Genomic DNA, 23,147 nt, shown 5'->3' with positions numbered 1-23,147 from the left:
CTGTACTAATAGATTTAAATGCATTATCTCAGTCAATACAATAATTCTATAAGGCATTATGTCATTTAACAAATGGCTTATCTGGGGCCCAGAGAGGTTGGGTAACTTCTTCAAAGTCACACAGCTTCACAAGAATTGGAGCCAGAAGAGAATTCAAACTCAGATGGTCTAGCCACAAACCCTTGGAACTTTCTGCTGAGAAGGGGGTGCTTTGCCAGAGAAGAAAGTTGCCCCCAACTCATCCTCACCCCCTCCCTGATTCCATACACAGTCACAGCATTTTCCCTGTGCCATCTGGGATCTCATACCTTTATCAAGTTTCTCCAAGATTATAAAATTCTCTGGCCCAGTCACTCATCCGGGAACCCTGATTGAGACCCTTTTCTCTCTTTGCCAGAGCAATCTGAAGCCATCTCTCTTCCCAGTATATATCCAAGAGCTTTTTACAAGATGAAATAATAGGAAGCTGCCTTCATTTTGTGGTACTGACAATATACTCAGGTAGGAATATGTTAGTGTTCAAAAGCTGGGTCAGTTTTATCCATGATACTCTTAGCCATTAAAAAAGAATTTTTATACACACACACACACACACACACACACACACACACACACAATATATGTGTATATGAATATATATGCATACACCCATACATATATAAACACTCCTATGCCTCAATAAAGTTATTTTATTTTTTATTTTTGAAATAAACTGGTCCATAATTATTTGTGCTTCATTGGAATTAGACCTCAGGCCAAGAAGTAAGGTTTGCTCCCTCTGGGAGGGTGAAGATAGACTGGGAGCCAGCAGGGCCACAGAGCAGATCTTAAGCAAGGCTTTGCCTGCATTCACTGTTCCCAGCCCCAGGGGACTGAAAGTCAAAGCCACCGTCTGCCTTCTTCCCAGCTCCTTGATTTGTTCAACCACATCATCCCCAAACTGCCTCAGACTGGCTGCCTTGTGTGGGTAGTTTTACTCCTCAAGCCAGAGAAACAGTTAGACATTTTGAATAATTACTTTTGTGATGAGAGCACTATCCAGGTCATTCTCGGTCCTTAATCAAAGTTACCAGCAGGTGAATTCACAGCATTTGCCTGAAGGATGTTGCAACAGCTTACTGACTTCCTGTTTCAATATGACTGTCATTTCAAAAGAACTGCTCCCAGCAAGGGGAAAAGAAAATTCAAGTACATGTGAAATCTAACTGAATGTAACACAGACAATAATTCATATTTTCCCAATGAATCAAAATGTGAATCAAGCTTGGGGAATGTATTTGATCCTCTCGGGATTACATCACAGGTAATTTCATACCCTCGTAATGTGTTTTGAAACAGACATTTCATGTTCCCAGGGGCAACACTGGAAGCATTATTCCTGGGTTTTCAAGCATTCTCATGAGCAGTGATGCCATGTTGGGAGTCCCAGAGTTGAACCATTATAGACACACTTTACTGACTGTAAGCTATTTGGAACTATAGCTATCATGCTGATCTTTATCAGTCTGGGTGCCTGATCCAGACAAGGCACAGACACTGACAATGCACCGGCACCAAAGCTGATCAAAGGGCAAGATTCCCTTACACAGCCCCAGGAGCCTTTATCAACCTCGCTCAGATATGACAAACTAAGAATAGAGCAAGCCTGGAATCAGAAAAGGTTACGGAGTCTTTTGAGATCAAAACAGAAACTAGGGCTCTCTCCTCCCCAATATGCATGTCTACACTTGGCTTTGCATGTGTTTTGTGGGCCCCAAGCCCTCTAAAGACCATCCAATGACCCCTGAAAATCTATTGACACCAGAGATCTTTAAAAAACAAAACAAAACAAAAAAACAATCTTGCACTCATGTTGGACTGGAATGTAAAGACATTTTATAGTGGAGTTAGGGTTGGAAGACAGGTTTATTCCAACCTCTGAGAGAAGATCTAAGAGATTCTGTTCTTGCTCTCTTCCTTGACGTGGCTGTTGCCTAGTTCTCTCACGGTGATGCCAGAAGGGGCCCCACTGTCCCTCTCCAGCCGCAGCTGAAGTCGGAACCATGCTGCATCGAGGAAGGTCACCCCGGACCTCTGTTTGGCAGTGCAGTGAAGAATTCACCATACTCCCCACCACCCTGAACCTCAGTATCTGTCTCCCCTCTAACCCTGGTCTCTATCCTGCAACCAAATAACCATAAAATAAAAGACATATAGCAAAAAAAAAAAAACCCAAAAAACAAAGACAAAAAACTCCAGACCTCACTTCTTATTACAACCACAGGTCTCTGCAGGTCTTTGGAGAAGTGTGGGGACAGGGATAGAGCGTCCAGGGTGACGTCTGTGGTGCTTATTTTCCCACTGGGCTGAAGAGGCCACACAGGTGTTTCTCAAAATTTGGTCTATAGACCACCTACACCTTCATCACCCAAGGAGAAGTTAAATTTGAGGTTTCCTGGGGTCCTATCCAGACCTCTGATTCAGAATCTACGTTTTTAAGAACCTCCTCAACCTTTTAAGAACCTCCTTAAGCCCCCTCACAGCTGAGAACTTCTGGTCGTAGACTCATCTACTGGCCTTCCCACAAGATACCGAACTCCAGGAGATACCAGCCTTGAAAGAAACACCCATAAACACCAGGAAATCTTTGTAGAGTCAGAGACAACATGCCAGCATGTTCGAGAACTCAATCTCCACCTCGTCTGTGGAGATTCTATGGCTATATGATTTGCTAACTTGAACTAACGCGGTTCCTAATGGTCAGTACCACTAAACTGTTGGATGCAACAATGCTCAGCTCCTTACAAGTATGAGCCTCTGAAGACCAAACAAACAAACTCAACCTCAGAACATAGCATTTGCAGAGGATTTTTATGATGATCACTTCCATCAAGAGAACCTCATGGCTGCCTGAGTCACCCCTTCCCCCATCCCACCCCCATCAGTGCTTCAAAAGAACCACTCTGGATTTTAGACCTCATAACCAAAGAAATTTGGTGTCTTAGCCTTCAGTGGGGAGAAACAATCATCAAGGAATGTTTGTCCCACTAGTATAAATATTCATTTATCCCCTCCGATTAATATGTATTTATTGACCATCTCCTAGATGCTAGGTACTGTGCTGGGTGCTGGGGACACAACGGTGGACAAAACACAGAAGCTGTCCTGCTCGACTGGACTATTCGGTGAGGACACCACTTCCAAAAACAACAGGTGGCTCTTTCCAGAGTCTTCTGCTCTCCTTCATCTCCTGATGGGGATGCAGTGGAGTGAGAGCCGAGAGCCTGGCAACCTGCTCTGGCATTTGGAAATGACCAAGCTTGGGAAGAACTTCAACTCAGGTTAAAAACAGTACTGATCCTTTTCTCTTCAGCAACCCCACGCCCTTGCCTTCACAGGAAACCCTCACTAAGACGTGAAGTTGGCAGACATGAGCTTTACAGAGCAGCCTCAGCCAAAACCAATCTCAACTCAGGGCAGAATAAAGCAGTTGGTTGTCTGGATGGTGACTGTCTCTCCCGGAGACAATGGTGTGTTTATGCGTCAGAGGGTTAGGGGCAGGTTAACATAAAAACCCACCGTAAACAGAGCTGTTAATTCGGTTGCTGGCAGGGGCTTCTGTTATCTTCTGAATGCCTCCCAGAGGGTATAAGCCCTACCTTTTCATTTGCGTTGGCAGCAGAGTTATTTTTTTGCACCTGTTGCTCTGCTCCAATAACAATGCACTTAAGCATTGATTTGTTGGAAAATAAACAGAAAAAAGCAAAGAAAGGCATCTGCCCAAACAGCCTGAGCTGGTTTGACTGAGCGTTCATGCCAATTTGTTTTTCCTATAAAAACCAAAGAAAACCCTGCACTTTCAGTTTGGATGCTACCCTCCCACTCCCTCAGAAGAAAAAGTGGTATCGAATAGGCCAGCCAGAGCTCGCAGGGCCAAGAAGCCAGAAGACACTGTACTTTTCCATTGGCTGGCTCTGCAAGGGCGCTGAGGGGTGTCCAAGAGCCACAGAATGACATGGCCAGCCTCCAGCCAGCCCTGTTAAGATCATGAATCCGATTAATGAGGGCAGAGAAGGGGCTGCCGGGATAGGATCAAAACTCAAACCACACTCTTCCAAATGGTTGACTTCCGAAAGTCAACATGGTTCAGGGAGTAGGTGTGGTCTATGGTTACCTCCTAAAGCGGAGACTCAGCGTGCCTGAATCTCAGTCTGGCCTCTCCCAGACAGTTCTTCGGTCCAGCCCCGGGCAACGAGCATGATTTGAAAACCCCCGATCCCTGGACCATAACTTTCCAACCAGCGAAAGGAGGTTCACTCCACCTACCTCCAAGGTGAGCTGTGGATACTCACTCATGTCGTGCCAAGTGACTTGAGGTCCCAGGTCCCAGGTAGGAAGGACCTGAGACATCCCCAGCGTGATGCCTGCATTAATTCAAGCATCATCATGCTCTCATTTCTCAACAGTTTGTCAATATCACATGATGAGCTCAAGTCAAAAAGGGCCACAAAGAGCTAAGTAAATCACTCAGACGGAGATCATGACAATACCAATTAAGCAATGGCATCACCACCCAGCCTTCAACACACGCAGTCAGGAGAAGCCTCTTAATATCTCTTTTTAAGCCTGGAGAAGAAAGCCTAGGACACGTGGGCGAAGCGCGAGGTTCCCCAAGATGACCACCTCCCCCATCGTCAGCTTTCTCTCAGCCACTGGGCCTTCGCTGTCACCAGACCACTGGCTCAGTGGGGGAGTCACAGCAGTGGGGGGAGGTCTTGGAAATGCCGCTTCTCAAGGAGCGTTAAGAACAGGGTGTTCCGACAGGGGAGGGATATGGCTGGCTGAGCATTCCCAAGCATTCTTGTCATGAGCAGGGCAGGGAGTGGAGCGCCTCGGAAACAAACTGGGCAGCCAGAAAAATAAAAGATTTAACACCACCCTCAGTTGACTGAAAAATAAATAAGACCGAGGACGCAGGAATGCGGGAAGGGTGGAGGGAAGTTAGAGGTGGGGATGTGAGCCAGGGAGGGGTTGGGAAGGACTGGGACAATGGGTTTGACCATGTCAAGATTCAGATTTCCTCCCAGAGAAAGAACTAAGATGCTCCAGCCAAGGAAAGATAAACAGCCACCAATTTGGAATCTCACAGACTGTATAATTAGAAAACAACAACCAAAATTATGAAGGGGATGAGAGTTTATATTTGTCAACTGTTTATGATGTGTTAGGAATTATCTCACTCAATTCTTGCAATAGCCCCGACATTGGTACTAATATTATCCCCATTTTAGAAATAAGGAGGCACAGAGAAGTTAAGCAACTTACCCAAAGACACAGAGCGAGTAAACGAATTGGCTGTATTAATAATAAATGTATTGGGGTGTAGAAGGAAAGTGCAATATAATTCTTTCTTCTTTGAAAATGGATCCTTGTGTTTGTAAAGAGGAGGAGGATGTCTCTGAGGGTTGCATACTTTCATTTTTGAATTTGAGATCCTTTAAGTACAGCTCCCATCATTTTTTTCCCTAAGTGTGAGCAGGAGTCACACTAAGCATCCTTGTGCCCTAATATGAAAGTTCTCTTTAGTGTCCATCAGTGTGGATGCTGCTACAGAAGCACCAGTTCACGAGCACTCAAAGCCGTCTGTCAAAACTTCAGTCTGGCTTCCTGCTGAAAGCCCGAGATTGACTCAGGAGTCGGGCCTGGCTGCTTGAAGCCACCTCAGACTTATTAGGCATGATAAAAGAGTGGTCATAATAACAAGGGGAAAAAAAACTGTTGAAAAATTAAGGGGAAATTGTGCCTCCTTTGGAAAAGCGTCCAGTGTCTTCCGAGTCGTACACACGCAGGTGCTGATGACAGACCTGCCATGTCGCGGACATCACACAGATGAGGGGAAGACGGTGGATGTGCATTCTGAGAGCCTGAATCCCATCACTCCCAGACATAAATCCAGGAAAGTTCCACCATGCCTATGACCTTGGAACAGTTTGTAAAAATGTAGCTGTAAAACCCAGACAGAACTCCACTAGGCTCATCCCAGTATCATCTTCGCGACTTAAGCAACAAATAGTATCTGAATTTTCTCACGAATTAGAGGGTCTCCTCTTTCGAAGAAGTGGGTTTTTCTTTTCTACAATCATTAAATGACAATAGACAAGACAGCCGAGTTCCCTTTTAGCGCCTTCCTACAAAAAAGATAGACTCTGGGCACACCGGGTCTCATTTGTCCTTCCAGAACACACTTTGCTCTGCTTCTCCCAGCTCGTGGGCCTGTGTCATAAACCCTCTGGAAAGCAGCAAATGAAAATATCCATCAGCAAGACAAGCGACCCCTTCCCAGGAAGGTTTTCTGAGGAATCAAATCCCTTCCAGCTGGTTATGCAGCTGCAGCCGTTCCTCCAGGTGCTTTGGAGGAAATCTTTGCTGCTCAAACAAAATGATCAAGTTCACCGACTCAAAAACCAGTGCCTCCCTCCTCGCCAGCACTCAGCTTTCCACCCAAGGTCAGCTCCCCGCCACAGCTGCCCAGCCACCGGGCAGCAGGAGTTGTGACTCGTTTGAACAATTTCATTACATCCAGAGGCAGGCCCAGCCACATGATTTGCAGGGCTCAGTGCAAAAGGAAAGTATGAAGCCCCTGGCTCCAAATGTATTAAGAATTTCAAGACAGCGACGGCAGAGCATTAAACCAAGCACAGATTGTTTGTAAGTGCTGGGCCCTGCGTGACTGCACGGGCTGCAGCCCCTCAACACCGGCCCTGTCCCGGGGGTCAGTCCCAAGTTTGCCTTCACCTGCACCTATGTTCTGTCACCGTGGAAGGCAAGGGGACAGTCTTTCCTGTCTTTGCCCCATGAACGGGCTCTTAAGTAGTTGGGAGGATTGAACAAAATATGACACTGAGCATGCCAGTAATAGCACCTGGCTTATAGCAGGCACTCAACAAACGTTAGCAATTATTGGCAATATTATTGTTATTATTATTATTATTATGCCAAGGTCCCAAAGCTACCCATACACAAGAAATACGGGTGGGAAGAAAATATACCCCATTTTGCCACAGACCATGTATTCACGGCTGCTGTTCAGAAGTCATTTCCTTAGCCCTGCATGAGCAAGGGCTACACATTAGGGGTTCTTAGCCTTCTTTTTACACCATGGACTCATTTTGCATTTACTGAGGCTTATAGACCCTCATTTACTGAGGCTTATAGACCCCTCCTCAAAATAATGCTTTTAAAACAACAAAGTAAAATAATAAGATTAGAAAGGAAATTTATATTGCAATATAATTATCAAAATACTTTAAAAAATAAATGTGTGGTATCATAATAGTATACGTGCTCCTTTATGACTGCGTCAACCAAGAGTATCTGGTGCAGGTCCAATAACCTCTGTGATATCAAAGTAGTGGTGACTCCTGACATTTTGAGACATCTGTAATGGGTGTAGTGTGATGGGACAATATCTGTAATTTCCCTTGGTGACAATCAGTTACAGCTACTGCTACCGTGGAATTTTCCCTACATTCATATTGAAAGAAAACATTGATTTTAGTTAGATTGCCAAAAACGAAAATGTAATTTTTTTCACAGCCACGTTCACAAACTCTGATTTCTCTCCGTGGACACCCAGAGGGTCCTTGGATCCCAGGTTAGAAAAACCCTGCTATTTTACAGCCAGGACTGCTTGTTCGATTCAAGTAGCCTCAAATAGCCAACTTCAACATGGCTAGAAGCCTCCTTTGAACAATTTACAGGAGGCAGACCCCAGAGTGCTTTGGCAAAATAAGTAAGTAGGATTTTTTTTGAAAGCCCCTAGAACACCCAGAGTAATTAATGTCTTAGCTGCAGGGGCCAGCAGATACCTGGAGACACTCAAGATTGTAAGGAGTGGGCAATATGTATAAAGTTGCCGTTAGTCATGTGAACTGCCAGGGGTGGTGGCAGTTCTTTCTTCTGGAGGCCCCTACGTGCCAGGCATCAAGACAGGATAAAAACGTGCTAGGTACCTACCCCAGGTCTTCCTTGGAACCCCGATGGGTTGTGGCTGGCAGCCAGCTCAAGACAAGGCTCAACTTGGAGGTCCTCCCGTTAACATGGTTCGTCCCATCTCTCTGCTGCCCACCTTCCCCACTGAAAACCCCAGTGCCTTTCTTTCCCAAGGTCACAGTACAGAAACAACCAACAATCATTTTGAAAAACAAAATCTCACAATTATTCATCCACTCCATCTCAATAGAGACTCACTGAAAACACCCATGCTGAGGACTGAGCCTCCAATTCCATTCCACAAATTACTGAATGTTTACTCACAAGCATTTATCCAGGTGCTTTCAGATTCTTTGTCTAATTTAATCCTTACAGCAGCCTGTGTAGATGTTATTAACCCCATCTTCCAGATGAGTAAACTTATATTCTCAAGCTTACATAATTCGCCCAAAGTCACTCAGTTTCTCGGTGGCAAAGTCGAATTTGAACCCAGATGTTCTGACTCTAAATTCGATGTTCTTTGCACCACATTTCAGCTGCTTCCAGGCAACAACGACTCACAGCCTCCTGCCCCTTCAGATACAAAAGCAGACAAAGTCTACTCTTCATCAGCATTCCTCAACCCACAGCCTCTGGCCAGTGGTGTTAGTAAGACAGGTGAAAGGTAAGCTAGGCACTGTCTGATTTTCTAACTGAGACAGAGGCTGAATGTGGGCCAAATCTTAAGTCCACTGCAAAGAAAACAAGTCTTGTCACTAGTCACCATGAAGACAGGGCTGAAATAATCTTCATCTTTCAGACCCCACTTACTTCATCCACCAGAATATATCATTAACCCTACTGTAGGCATTTTTTTTTTAAGTTTCCTAAGAGGGACTCCAAAATAATCTCTATGAGACAGTCATATCCCCCAAGCTCCATTGTCCTTTATAAAAAGTAGGAGACCCTCTTCATATTCCAAAAAAGGCTCAATAGAAGTTTGCATCAGGCCAAGAAAGGGCTGGCAGGCTGACTAAACTTTCTCAGATCCAAAATTGGACCAATCAAGGCCCAGCTCCCAAGACTGTTTATCCTGTGCCCACAACGTAGAGTGAAGGGGAAATGACAGAATGTGAAATCGTTAAGGTCACCACAATTACGACATCAAAGAAAGTCTGCATCTAGACAAGGTCCTCCAAAAGTAAAAAATGTGCTGTTATGTTAATTGAGGTGATCTATTAGGTCAATAATCAAAATATTATAGTAGGCATTTTGGGTTTTGTTTTTATCATAAGGCACGTTTAGAATGCACCTAGGCTGGCCACATTTCAAATAAATAGGCAGATACCCTTAAAAACAACAAACATCCTTCTAAGAAGGGAAAGGAAGGAGGCTCTAAGGGCCTAGCTGTGGGCAAAAACTGGAAAAGAAGAGATAATGTAAATCCAGTGAGCCAGAACAAGGCGCTCAGCCCCATGAAACAAACCGAAGACAGAATGTGGTTAGGTGCTGGTGAAATCAATTTTCAAAGGAGTAGTTTACAGAGTGTCTCTTTTAAAACAAGGCCAATTAAAACCCTGGGAGCCTCTTTAAATGGGCCATCCTGCTTGACCCTATTGCAAGCTCTGGTTGCTCCAGATTCAGGCCCAGGCCCTCTGGGAAGACTGGTCTCCTGGTTGGCCGCCCAGTGGCTGGGTCAGACACAGTTCCCTTGGGTCTTTCTCTAGGAGAAGAGAGTCCACGTCCAACCAACCTACCCAATAATTCACGGGCAATCAATCAAGCAGGCTGATCAGCACCACACAAACTGAGTAAACTCCTTGGGGGCCTGAATGTTCACTTTTAAGAAGGCTGCTTTGGTGTTTTATAGACGACGGCATTAGGGTGCCTATCCATGTACACCAACTGCTCCCTGTGGTCACAGAACAGTCAGCTTCCTCCACTTCTACACTCGCACCAACTTTGGATACATGAAGCAACTGATAAAGTTGGGACATTGTCATGGGAATAGTCTCAAACACCCCAGTAAAGGCTCCAGCTGTCCAGCCTTAGTACCTCCACCAGGCATACCCAAAATTCTGAAGACCCCCAAGGAAGCCATTTAAGGGCTCCTACTGATCTTCTTTCCTGTCTTACCCTTAGGGCATCTCCCAACCCCATTCTCAGCTTTCACAGACTTGAGCTAAACCTGCTGACCTCTAAGCATAGCTGGTTTCCCCCAGTCATCAGAATCTGAAGGAGGACCAAAGTGGATCTCACAGGTGATCAGACTCTTTTGTCTAGATGAGGAAACCGAAGCCCAGAGAGGTGGAGTGTTGTTGCTCTGGGCACACAGCTTTGCTGGGACTAAAAAACCAGGTCTCCGGACTCCTAGTCGTGGGGCCTTTCTACACTCTGCCTTGTCCACACTGTGCTCCAATCATTCAAAACATGAGTCTGAATCTGTCAGGGAAGGGTCTTAGAGAAATATCTTTCCATTCCCCCCTCTGAAGTCCAATAAATGTTTTATCAAATAACTCTGAGGGATTCATGGAAATTTCTACTCCAGCACATCTCAGCTTCCTGACATCAAAGCCACTGGGCTTGAATACATGTCCCATGCTAACATGAGCTGCTGTGGGGAATATTCTACCCCACTGCACTAATGTATTTCCTGCACGTCTGGCCCTTTAAAACCCTGACCAGTTTAAATAAACGTGATAGTCACATATGTCTAATAAGAGCACAATTGCTTTTCCTTAGAACAAATCATATTATTTAAAATCATATTATGAGAAACTAGATAATAAAACATTTAATAAAGTTTATTATCTTCCCTGTCTCTTCAGTTATTCAGCAACAGATTTAAGAGAACCCTGCGTGGTACGATCACCTTCCTGCCACTCTCTGGGGAAGACAATTCCCCAGCGCAGAGCCCGCTTGTCTCACCCAGGCTGAAAGCCCTGCGCTCATCAGTTACCCAGTAACAGGGCCTGGGCGAGAACACGGTCTCAGACACCAAGGCTGCAGTGGAGCCGGTGCGTCCCGACCAGGGCCCCACCTACAACAGAAACGACAGTCCCTTCAATTCCACCAGAGATCGATCTGCACGAGAGAAATGGGCTGAAACAGAAGCAAAAGTGTCACTGAAAGTCACGTTCCAACTTTACACTTGGTTCCTTCAAACCGTGGCATTGCTTCTCAAGTGCATTAGCAAGTTCCCCCACGGCGTTCTTGGTATCCACCCCATTCCCATCTCCCAGAGGTCTTTGAAAGTCACATCTGTTCAAAAGGACCTAGGGAGGACTCCATCTGGAGGAAGGGTAAAAGACTGAACCACTTTTTAATGATTTGTATTAACCTCTATGGCTGGGACATTAAACAGGGTTCCTACACTGAGTTTTCAGAAAGCGAGATGGTCTAAAGGACATAACCCAGTACTAACCCTAATTTGGGGGAAGGTGAGGATGAGGAGGAAATAAAACATTACAAGATTCTAGAAAGCTAAGTTCTACTTCCTAGGCTGGAGGATGTAGCTGAGTGGTAGACTGCATGCTTAGCATGCACGAGGTCCTGGGTTCAATCCCCAGTACCATTTAAATAAATAAATATACCTCTCCCCATAAATTAATTAATTAATTCTACTTCCTAGAAGTGAACTTTGACCCAAAGCACTCACATTCTAGGCCTAGGACCTGATACTAGTTCCTTCCAGTTTCCAATTAGCTAATTGAATGCAGTTGAGTAAATATTTTAACCGTTCAGTTTCCATTTTGTCTCAGCCTTTCAAGTTATCAAAAAGGTATTGAAAGAGGATCTGGGTAAGCTGGAAGATTAATGGAAGCATAAATGTGGAATCATGCGTGTGAATGTAGGATTGCTCAGAGGTCTGGAAAGGCCCGAGGCATTTCCATTTGGGGGAGCTCACAATATATTAAAACATGGGAAAAAAAATATCAAGAGTGTTGTCTGAATTTAACAAATAGATATTTTTTAACCCAAAAGAATAAATATAATTGAATTTAAGATCTTTCCTATGTATGAGGCCTAGATCAAAGGCATCACCCTACCCACAACCATCCTCCAAAGGCCCTGACTAACACCCGCCATCTTGAACAGTCATGCAAGAGAACTTACAGCACAGTTGTTCCCCCAAAGTTACTATCTTTTAAAATGCTTCCACAAAATACTTTGGAAACACGGAGAAGGATTATCTCCATTATATTTATTACTCTTTCAAATCACACACTTCCAAATGACCCTCATTTCACGTTCCTATTATTTTTTTAAATCTATCTATATAAGCCACTAGTGATGGTGTAGAAATAACGTGATCCTACGTGACTTCAGATTATCAGATGAAACTGAGGAGTTATTTCATAGTCTCAGAATTCTAGGTCTCATTGGAGCCTTCTGCAAACTCCAAATGCAGCTATTAAAGCCATTCTTAAAATCTCTTAAGAGCCTTTCGCAATAGCATCTCTTACACATGAAGTTCTTCCTAATAACATGACTTCATCCCTCCGGTTGGAAGTCAACTCTTCCCTTGAAGACAAAGGAATCCCTCAGTGGAATTAGTGCACGGCCACTCATGATCCCCAACTACCCAGTGATGCAGTAAAAGGCTTTATCTGAACACATCCTCGCAGCCATGCCTACAGAATCCACTCCTGAATTACAACTTCCATTGAAAGTTCTCAATCCAGACACTCACTCACTTTCTCCCTGTTACTAAGGTCAGTGCAGACAGCCACGTCTGGGAGCTCAGACTCACAGCTTCATCTTAACAAGACATAGGCTCCCGCAGTCCTAGGAGGGTCCTAAATCTTGGCAAAGACAGATGGTGAAAATGTCACTTTCCTGACTCAGCGTTGTCATTTACCAACAAGAAGGTTAATTCCCCACCGTTTACAGTTCTATCCACATTGAGGCCAACACTTCTCCATGGCTGTCCAAACAAAACCAAAAGAATCCCTGTCTTAGAAGGCATTTGGTGCTGCTGAGTCACGTCTGCCTGTCTGGTCACAGTATCCCATCATGGAACAAGCAAAGGGTTAGTCTGTCCCCTGGTGATATGGCAAAACTCTTTGCCAAAATTGTTTTTGTTTTTTGTTTTCTGGACAGAGACGTGCAGCTCTCCCAACACCCGTTGCCTACCTGGGCTGCCTGACCACTTTTTTCAGTTTGGATATATACACCCTTGCCTGTTTCCAACCATTTTCCAGAATATATACTGAAGATGAATCTGCCTTTCCCTACACTGAGTCAGAAAAATTACCGATAGAAGACATCTCTAGAAAGTGAGAACGTTTGCTCTGAGCCCCAACAGCCATTGAGCTAATCAGTTCTTCACTGAGCTCCATCAGGGTCACCTCTCCCTAGCTTACAGAATTTCAGAATTCCATCCAGAGAAATGGCTTTATCACAGAAATAGAGGGAAATCAGGAGGCTTTTAAATTCACAGTGATTGGAAGTCCAGACTCCATGCAGGGAATGCACAGATAACACCCAAAGTAGCGCTGCTGTGCTCCAAGATAAAATCCTAAAACAAGCCAGTGAGGTAAGCACAGGTGAGGCGAGCTTCACTTCCTGCCAGCCGCCTCGGGGAGTCTGTTTTATTTTCACCTGTCTGATTCAAGGCAGGCTTCTCTTTCCACTTGGGTATTTGAATTCCAGATTCAAAAGAAGGTTTAAAAATAAAGACTTACCTCATTTACCTAAAGATTCTGGGTGGGAAATCCAATAGCTGTGGCTAATGGAGGGAAGGCAGCGAGCAGCACTCACGCCAGCTCCTACGGGGAGAGGGAACCAGGAGTGTTATCACGTCTGAGCCCTCATCAGAGTGAAGATAAATGCATATGACAATAATTTTAAATCATTTTGTAGGATGTTAAGCAATAAGCCACCAACCGGGAATTCCCTAAGTCACTTCCCCCTCTTCTGATTGGCTGCCGAGCCCTTTAAAAAAATAAAATAAAGGATTACAAACATTTGCTCATTTGCATTTGGCCAACTCACACGTTAGTGTTCAAACAAAACAGGTCTAACCAGGTTATGCCTGTCTCAGAGAACAGAGAGACAACCTGTTAATGGATGAGGAATTGATTTGGTGGTGACTGTTCTTTTCAGCTTAGAGGCTGTTTTCAGGTGACTAGCACCACGCTGGCTCCCCAAAGACACCATCAGGAAGGGAGAAATGTTCAAAACAAAGTGAGCCAACATTCAAATCTGGAGTAGATGGTGGTATAGGGAGCGGGGGCACTCTTAAATGTCCGTCTCATGTACAGATCTGTATTTAGTCCCCTTTGCTTTGGCACCCCTCTGCTTTTGCCCTGACTGTACAGGGACCAGGTTCTTAAGGGGCTCCCGGCCAGGTAGCTGGGAACATAGGTTCTCTCTCCAGGCACCATGATTACCTCCTTGACAGTGACTCTTGGCAATTTCAATGGACTTTGAAAAGCCCACCCCTCCTGGCCCCAGGTAAGAAGAGCTTTGGAAAATGTGAAGGGGTGGGGTGAGGGGTTCCTGGGAGGAAGGATCTGCTCTGAGTCGTCCAGGTAGAACAGTCAGCTCTCAGCACTGCAAAAGCGATCTAGTTGGCGGATTACCCAGAGTCTTTACCTCTCTTGACACTTCTATGGTCTTTTTTACTATAAGTCAACACTCCCTAGAGGAGCTAGAGAGGAAAAGACCAAGATGCTGAAACTGGAAATAAAACAACACAGTTTATGCAAAAAGAAGATGAACTCCTGGGAGCAGGGGGGTGGGGTGGGGAGGAGGGGTACAGCAGGGGCAGGGATCCAGGAATTCAAATACTCATGCAATCTCCACGCCCCTGGGCCAAAGACCTGCTTCACTGGCTCACAAACGCAGGTGAGTGACGGCTCCTGGCAGGGAAAAATACCATCCCCTAACCATGAACTTTCTCCCTTAGATCTTCTTGGACACTGGCCTGGCATGAGCTAAGTGTCTAAGCAGATTTCTTTAACTCACCAGGCCTCTCCTCTGTGGGAGAGGAAAAGAAAATGGAGTTTTGGCAAAGAGACAAAGACTGTGATCAAAACCGAGAAGTCCCTTTTGTGAAAAAGGAAAGTCTGTATATGGGCAAACACTGAACAGAACAAAAAGTAAGCAGTTGTCCTATTAAGGCAGAGTGGTGAGTGAACGGTAGGAGCAGTCCTTTCTTGCTCATTCTCTTAGTGGGGGCAGTGTGAACGCGGGGCCTTTGGAAAGTGTAAAGGACTTCGTGGGGTGGACTGTGGAGGGCCTTAGAACTTAGGTGGGCTTTGCAGGTTTGGAGAGTGCGATTTAGGGAGGGTCAGAAAAGCCCCTTAATCCCTGTAACTTTCACTAAACATTTCAACCATTCCCTGCCTTCAGCCTGTCTATTTCCCAAAGGGCTTGTTAAAACGCAAATGTCTGATAAATACAGTAATTGTCATTATTGCCCATTATCATATTAGCCCCAATTAGTCGTATCAGCTCCAGATCTGAGAGCAGGGCCCTGAGGGAACAGACTGGTGATGTTTTTTGCTTAAAGATTACTCAGGAGCAATCTGAAGTAGCAACCTCACCCTCTGCAGGGTTTGTGTGTGTGTGTGTGTGTGTGTGTGTGTGTGTGTGTGTGTGTGTGTGTGTGTTGGGGGGAGGGGAAACGGGGTGCTATTAGAGCCTGTGTAACTAGGCCTTCTTTACAATTTTTTGCCTGAGATTAAGCTGAGACAGCAGGGGAGTAGGTGGGAGGTAGGGGTTGTTTGAAGTGATGTGACTCTCCGGTCCAGTCCCAGCCACTTTGCATTGTAGGTTTTCTCATGACTCACTGAAGAATTCCAGTTACATCTCCATTTCTTCATCCACTCTTACCTGCTCATCAGAGGACTGCCCCATTGAGGCATTCCTGAGAAGGGTCATTTTAGGGATGGTAGTGGTGAAAAGGGATGGAAAGATGTCATTTTATATTCACAAGCCACTTCATTTGTGGAGTCTTCATGTGTATAAATAAAGTACCTAACAATGTGTCTGGTCCTTAGTGGGTTCTTATTAAATATTGGTTCTGTTCTTTACTGGGGGCATAGTCGAACCTCCCAGAAGAAAAACAAAACATCTTCCTCCCCAATCCAAAAAGAAAAAAAAAAAGCTAGATTTTTAGGTATGTCACATCCATAGAGAAATTCCTTCAGAGTATGAGGTCTTTTACCCTATGGTTAACTTCAACAAGTCAGCACTTAGCATCAAATTAGAAAGATGAATGTTTACATAGCTGGCTAGATAGCTAGATGGATCAGTGGATGTCACATCCATAGAGAAATTCCTTCAAAGTATGAGGTCTTTTACTCTGTAGTAAAAGAAACAGCACTTATACCAAATCAGACTGATGGATGGATGGATGGATGGGTGGGTGGATAGATAGATAGATAGATAGATAGATAGATAGATAGATAGATAGAGGATGGATAGAGGATGGAATGGGTGGAGGTCCTGATTTTTAACTGAGAATGCTAAAAGTTGGATTTGGTGCTGAAGCCTTTGATGGCAAGAGTCTGAAATATATCAAACATGTCTCATGGATAAAAAAATTAAAACGTGTAACCACAAAATCATCGAACACACCAGAGCCTTTATATAAACACATTGTTATTTTCTTAAAAGTTATAACTTTCTGGAAGAGGAGTCAGGCAAGAGTCTCATTATCATGTCAGACCTCCAGCCCCAGCATAGATTCCATTCATTCTATGGTCCCAGAATCTCTGAGACTAATAAGGCCCTGGGGAGTTGAATAGAGTGATGAGACAAAGTTGACTGCCTGGGTTTTAAGGATGGGAAGACTTAAGAGAAAGAAGCAAAGCAGCTTGCCCTCAGGACAAGATCAAGATAATATTGGGAACTGGAACCAACTCTGCAAACCCAATTACCCTGCATAGAAACCTTTCTGGTTTCAAGGCTCTATCACTGTCTCAGACCTGTGCAGGGACACTGGAGTCCTTGAGTCAAGTCATGACACTGGTGCCCACAGAGGAAAAGGGTGGGGGAGGTGCTGAGCAAACCAGACCCGGCTGTGTGCAGTGGCCTGGGGACTCTATGAGTTCAGCTGGATTGTCTACTAGAAGATCCACATCTCAGAACCAATGAACCCCAGGGACCTTAATTCCTAAATCAAGGCCAAGACAAAGAATCTCTCTGAGCCAAGTATCAAGCCCTAAGGGGTCGAGTCTTAATACTAACACAGGCTGTGGTTACAAGGTTAATGAGAGCTGTGTGCTTGCTGTGCAAAAAAGAGGATGCTGGCTTACTTACACAGCACCTTTTAACTAGAGGCCCTCTATTTATTTTTGAAAGCGAGTGTGTGTTTATGTATGTTTCTGTCTATCATCCCCTCTTGATGACATGGAATTACCTCCGGGGCAGAATATGACAACTATGACAAGACTATTACTCTAGAATTGACAGGAATAAAGAACTCTGTCTAGTGGGGGAGGGGAGACAAAGAACAGCATATCACCAAATAGAGTCAAATAAGGAACTAGGGTTAGTAAGTTTCAACTTGCCCCTTACCCTACTCCCTTCTAAAAGCCACGTTTCCGAAATCCTTGCATTTTGGCTTAGATTTGCTTCCCAGGGATCTTCATATCCTCTGAGGAGAAGCTTCACGGGCTCTGAAGGTGGCACCTGAGTTCCATTTGGGAGACCTGATATTGATGGCATACTAACGAAAACACATGGCACCTTCCGACCATGTCTTTTGCCATCACTTCTGTGCTACACACTGAGAATATCCTCTGTCAACATCACATGCCACTTAACTGCTAAAGTGGGGACAACCTTGGTGCTGGAGTTGGGGAGGGTGGTTCCCCATTTCTGGAAAACAATGACCCGTTGCGTGCACACACACGCGCGCACATACACACACACGCACAAGTACGTCAGACATCTGGATGCATCACCAGTCTTACCTATGCACCAAAGATAAATGTTCTGAACTCCCCTTTTATATTTTAATTATTCTCAAGACACCTCCATTCTTGCCTGATTTAACTCATCCCTTCTGCCTCACATATATCTTATTACTCTCTTTCTGGCCTCATCTCTCCTCACAAAGAGCTTTCCACAGTGCCCTGACGTAATGCCAACTCCACTGTTGGAATAAGCACTTTGGTCCTTGAATCAAACTGCCTTGAGCATCTACACAGTATTTCCACCGGGGTCTTCAGGAAGGTTCACCTCTCATCTCAGAGATGGAGGGAAGACCAGGCAGAAGTTGATGACTTCCAAGCCACCCTCTTGCAGTCAATATTTTCTTCTTTTTCTGTGTGGGGGAAGAGTGTTTAAATAATTAGAATGGTTATTTTTATATATTATTTTAGCGTTAGAACTCTTTTTCCACTATCATGACACCCCCAAATATAAAAGAGAGTAAAGAGATGCTGCTGCAGATGGTCTGGAGGTGAGACAGGTACTCAATCTTCTCTGACCCCAATGTCCCTGCTCTAAGCCAATGGAGCATGGTTCAATATCACTTTTACAACTTAGGGGTTCCTGCCCACACCTACCAAACTGGCACTTCCAAAGGTGGGTGACAGCAGCGACAATAATCAATTTGCACTTGTCACCATCTATTTATATTTTGTAGGCTCCCATATTATCCCACTAATGATAAACCAGAGGACTAGGTTCCTACTGTCCAAGAAGACGTTTTAATGGGAGTGACCTTGGGTGAAGGTCTCAGTGCCTCATCTCTTTCACCCAAGGGACCGTGGGAGACAGCAAACTCTCAGACCCAAGCAGAAAATGTGTAAAGTCACCATCTAAATGCCTAATTATTTGGGAGAACCTGTGATGTTGCAAGACTAGGGATGCTCAGAATCTATTCCCTCACCCTCAAAAAAAAGACGGCTCAGCTTTTTCAGAAGCAGCTGGTACAGTGGAAAAGACAAGAGATTTTGGAGCCAGGCAGACCAGGACAACCTCGTCACATTTACTTACACTTTAGCTCTCAGTTTCCCCATCTGTTTATTGGGGATATAAACACTCTTAGTGAGCTGTTTGGGGAGTGAACTGAAAAACTGTGCAAAGCATTAGCAGAGTGCCTGGCACTTGGTGGACTCTCAGGAAATGCTTTCTGTCTCCTCCAGGTAGGGAGCTGGAACCTCAAGAGATCCCCTTAGCAATATATAAAGTTACATACAGGTGATTGATTGGAGAATGAGGTCTCCATGTTTCAAAAGACCAAGTGGATGAAGCTGGACAAGTTATAGGAAAACAGAAGCACAATAATGACCACTTAACATTTATTAAGTTTTAACCATTTCCAGTCACTAGACTAAGAATTTAACTTGTATCACCTCATTTAATCTTCATGAAACTCCATTCGAAAGGTACTATTACTCCTCTTACTTTACAGATGATAAGTAACTTGACCAAGGCCACACAATAAAGCGAGTTGCTGGAGGTCAGACCAAGCCAGTGTCATTCCAAAACAAGATTTAACCACAACCCTCTTCAAAAAAGAGAAGTTTAATGGTTGCTGAAATTTGGATTATAATATCTCATATGGACAGGGAAATCCAAGCTCAGTTTTGGAAGGCAATTGGAAATGTGAATGTTTCTTGGAAGAGTGAGATTGTAAAGTTGAAATGGAAAAAAATAGGGTCTGGGTCTTCCAGGAGAGTCTTCAGCCCCTGCCCTTTAATACCAAATATTTATTTATTTGTTTGTTTGTTACATTTTTTTTATTGAGTTATAGTCGTTTTACAATGTTGTGTCAAATTCCAGTGTAGAGCACAATTTTTCAGTTATATATGAACATACATATATTCATTGATCGCTCATATGTGGAATCTAAAAAAAACAAAAAACAAAAAAACCCCCAACAATACCATATATTTAAAAAGGCAAATGCTCAGAATAAGAATTAAGGGGAAACCCATTGGAAAAAGCTGTGACTTGCTCTTGCCTGGGAAGTCATGAGTCTCTTTTGACACAAAGGTCACTCTGCCACCCATCAAACCTAACAAGCACCATAGTGAGAAGCCCTTAGGCATCTGGATCCAGAAATGGCAGAAGAATAGAGTGAAGGGTTGGAGTGATGATCAAGGCATTAAACATGAAGGCTGACGGCAGTAGTGGAACATAGTTGGGGATAGGGGTTGCTGTCAGTTTCTCAATCCCCATTCTTCACAAGTAACTGAGTGTCTCAAGAAAAAATGTAAAATGCAAATCAACCAGATTCTGCTCCTAACTGCCTTCCAGATAGAAATTAGGGATTCTGAACGTGCTCCTGTCTCTGGAAAGCATGCATCTAGGAACTCCCTGGAAATGATGAAATGATGTTCGAGAGTTGACAAGCACATCCACTGGGACTATGCAAAAAGCCTCATTTGCATAAATAAATTATTCATTCAGCCCATTCAAAACATATGCACTTGCATGTTGGTGGAATGCCAAGAAAGAAGGCTTTGGAATTATTTCTAAATAATTCTATATTTGGGGGAAATCCAGATGAAATCTTCCCACATATATCATGGCATGTGTGTGATTTTTCTCCCCTTTCTCTCCCCATCCCCATTCTTAGCAACCACATGTGAGTTCAGGGTCTGGAATTAGTCAATCTGTCTTCCTGGACAAGGACAGTGTATCAAATACCTATTCTGAGACCTCTTCTATGAGAGTGCCCCAGGAAAGTTTTATGAGAATCTTGATTTAAAGTTGGAGGTTAATAGCTCTGAAATTCTGAGAACCAAAAGATACTGTGTAGGTGGGTGTACAGTAAAATTGAAATAAGGAACTACTCTGTAAACTGAACCAAAAATCTGCAGAGTTGGTTCATCTGAAAACTTCTCTTGGGAGGACAGTCCCAAGTGAAAGGGACCAACCAGCCAGAGTCTACCCACTTCCTTACAGTGGAAAACATGGAGGCCCTGGAGCTCTGTTTTGCTAGAAAGAATGCGGCATGGGGAACAAGGGGCAGAGCCACTCCTGGCTAGGCTGTCGTGTAAGAAGGGCATGGTCAGCTTGCTGTGGACGTTCTCAATCAATGCTGAAGTCCGATGTTGAGGAACTGTTTCCATCAACACCAAAAGACTTCAGAATCTGCCCAAGGTTTACGGTCCTCAAATTCAGCAATTCGTGTGTCTCGGGGAATCGCCAGAGCCACTAGAGCAGAAAACCTCAGGGAGCCCAACCTTAGCTCTCACAATTGTGTGTGGTTGTGCTGGAGGACAGGTACCCTTGGCAAATTTCTGATTTCTGCTAATCCATTTTCTCTCCAGCTTGGCAGGTCACCTTAACTTGGACGCTGAATGCCCATCCGGGAAAAATAGGCTCAATTAGGGGATGGGTCAATGCTCTGTGAACTTGAGCCTTGGCTGGGGGTAACATTCTCTGAGCCACCAGGTAAGACGAGCCTAGGAAGCCACAGCCCTCTGCCAACATGGCCATAATCTTCCAGGCATCCAGACCCACCATGGGTCACTGCACAGCCTATATAGCCTGATCCCCAGTGGACTGTTCATCACTCGAACTGCAGCCTCTCTCCCTTCCTCAGACCTGTTGGCAGCGAGCACCAGGCAGCAGGGCAGAGTTGCTGGGAGAGAGAGACACATGAGAGCAAGAAGGGAGGAGACACAGAGAGACCGCTTTCTGCATGTTTCATCCTGAAGCTCCTGGAGAAACTATGAAATGCCCCCCTAAACTCACCTTAATATTTCTTACCGTTTGAGTCACAACTGGGCCAGAGTTGTATACATACACTCCCACTCCGCACGTTTGCAGCCTTCTCAAAAAGCAACTAGATCATTCTCTCAGTCAGAAATCTTTGCCAGTTTTCTCCTCCTTGGAGCTATGTTCCTCAGAGGGTGCACCTACCAAGGGTGGTATGCAAGATGATTTTAAGTGCAAATAGGAATTTTTACTTTAAACAGTTATATGTTTTTGATTTGAAAACAAACTTAGTAAAGTTAAAAAGAGAATCAATGTAAGTCAATGTGGAAATTATTAAGCACGTAATTAAACAAATGGGTACACAGATATGGCAAAAATAGTGCTAATAAAATATGAGTGATTGAAATTTGGAAAATAATGACTTAAAGATGGTCCAAACTCCCTGAGAGCACACCAGTACCAGTCCCCAGCACTTGGTCTTCACCAGTGTCCTAAAAGTCCCCTGGTATCCAACTGTACCTCACGGGGAGTGGGTGGGGGGGCGCCCATCCCAGACAAGGTAGACCCGCATCGCTCCTGCACATGCTTCCTGCCTCCCCACCACGCGGACTGCCCTTTCCTCATCTTTGCCTAGTGGAACCCAACCCATTTTCTCCATTCAGTCTCCCCAGTTGCTTGATTAGAATCTAAGTCTCCCAGAACAGTTTATTGGTACTTAGAAACATTCAATAGTCAACATTCAAAAATGTTTACTGAACTTCTACCATGGGCCAGGCACTGTGCAGGACAATGGGGATTCAGCCATAAGAGAAAAAAAAAAGACAAATAGTCCTGCCATCTCAGAATGTGGGTTCTACTGAAGCGAGACGTCAGCACATTTCCTGTTCTGCCATGCGGGGCCACTTTGAGGGTCTGCTTTTCCCCAGCAAGCCTAGGTAACCCAGGTAGACGAAGTCTCCATTGCCTAGCCCCAGAAAGGCCTGACGGCTCCTCTCAAGTAGCAGGATGTTGAACTGGCCTTTCTCAGTGATGTCAGCACCAGAGCTGGGTTTCGGGTGTCTAGAAGCAGTTGCCCAACCCACACAGCTATGCCTGGTGCTTAGAGACTGTTTCCAAAAGAAAAAAAGAAGAAGAAAAGAAAGAAACTATTTTCTCTCTGTATCTCCTTAAAGCCTCTCAGTGTTCCTGCGATGGATGCACGTAAGATGGTTGAAAGGATAACCCCAACTGACATCTTTCCTGGGTCATGCAGTTGGTACGTAATGGACAGGGACCTGAGGCCAATTACAAGGTTCCCAGTAGCTCCTCTTGCCCCCGTGACCACTCTCTTCAAGCCTCAGGGAGAGACACCTCCAGGCACAGACAACTCTAATTCCCGATGGGAATCAAACCCATAGAAGATACTGAGCACTTACTGGCTCCAAGCCCTGCAGTGACTGCTGGAAACGGGGGACACCCGAGAACACAGTCAGGAACGGGAGAAACCTCAGCCATCTCTCCAGAAACAGTTCAGAGTTGTTCCTGCTGATCTCTCAATGCATCTCCCTCTTCTCTCTCTCACC

The 23,147-nt window shown here is 44.7% G+C and overlaps 1 protein-coding gene across 1 annotated transcript in view; it reads right to left on the bottom strand.

Annotated features, from left to right (window-relative positions):
• Positions 1-13,791, bottom strand: part of EHF (ETS homologous factor) — a 41,308-nt gene extending 27,517 nt beyond the window's left edge. The window contains exon 1 of the mRNA XM_014568121.2: positions 13,638-13,791. The gene's annotated coding sequence lies outside the window, so the exon portion shown is untranslated. The remainder of the gene's footprint in view (positions 1-13,637) is intronic.
• Positions 13,792-23,147: the final 9,356 nt, after the last annotated feature.

This window comes from Camelus ferus, chromosome 10, assembly GCF_009834535.1.
Source record: "Camelus ferus isolate YT-003-E chromosome 10, BCGSAC_Cfer_1.0, whole genome shotgun sequence".
Lineage (NCBI taxonomy): Eukaryota > Metazoa > Chordata > Mammalia > Artiodactyla > Camelidae > Camelus > Camelus ferus.
Note: the sequence above shows the minus strand (reverse complement) of the source record. Positions and strands in the feature narration are given on the sequence as shown.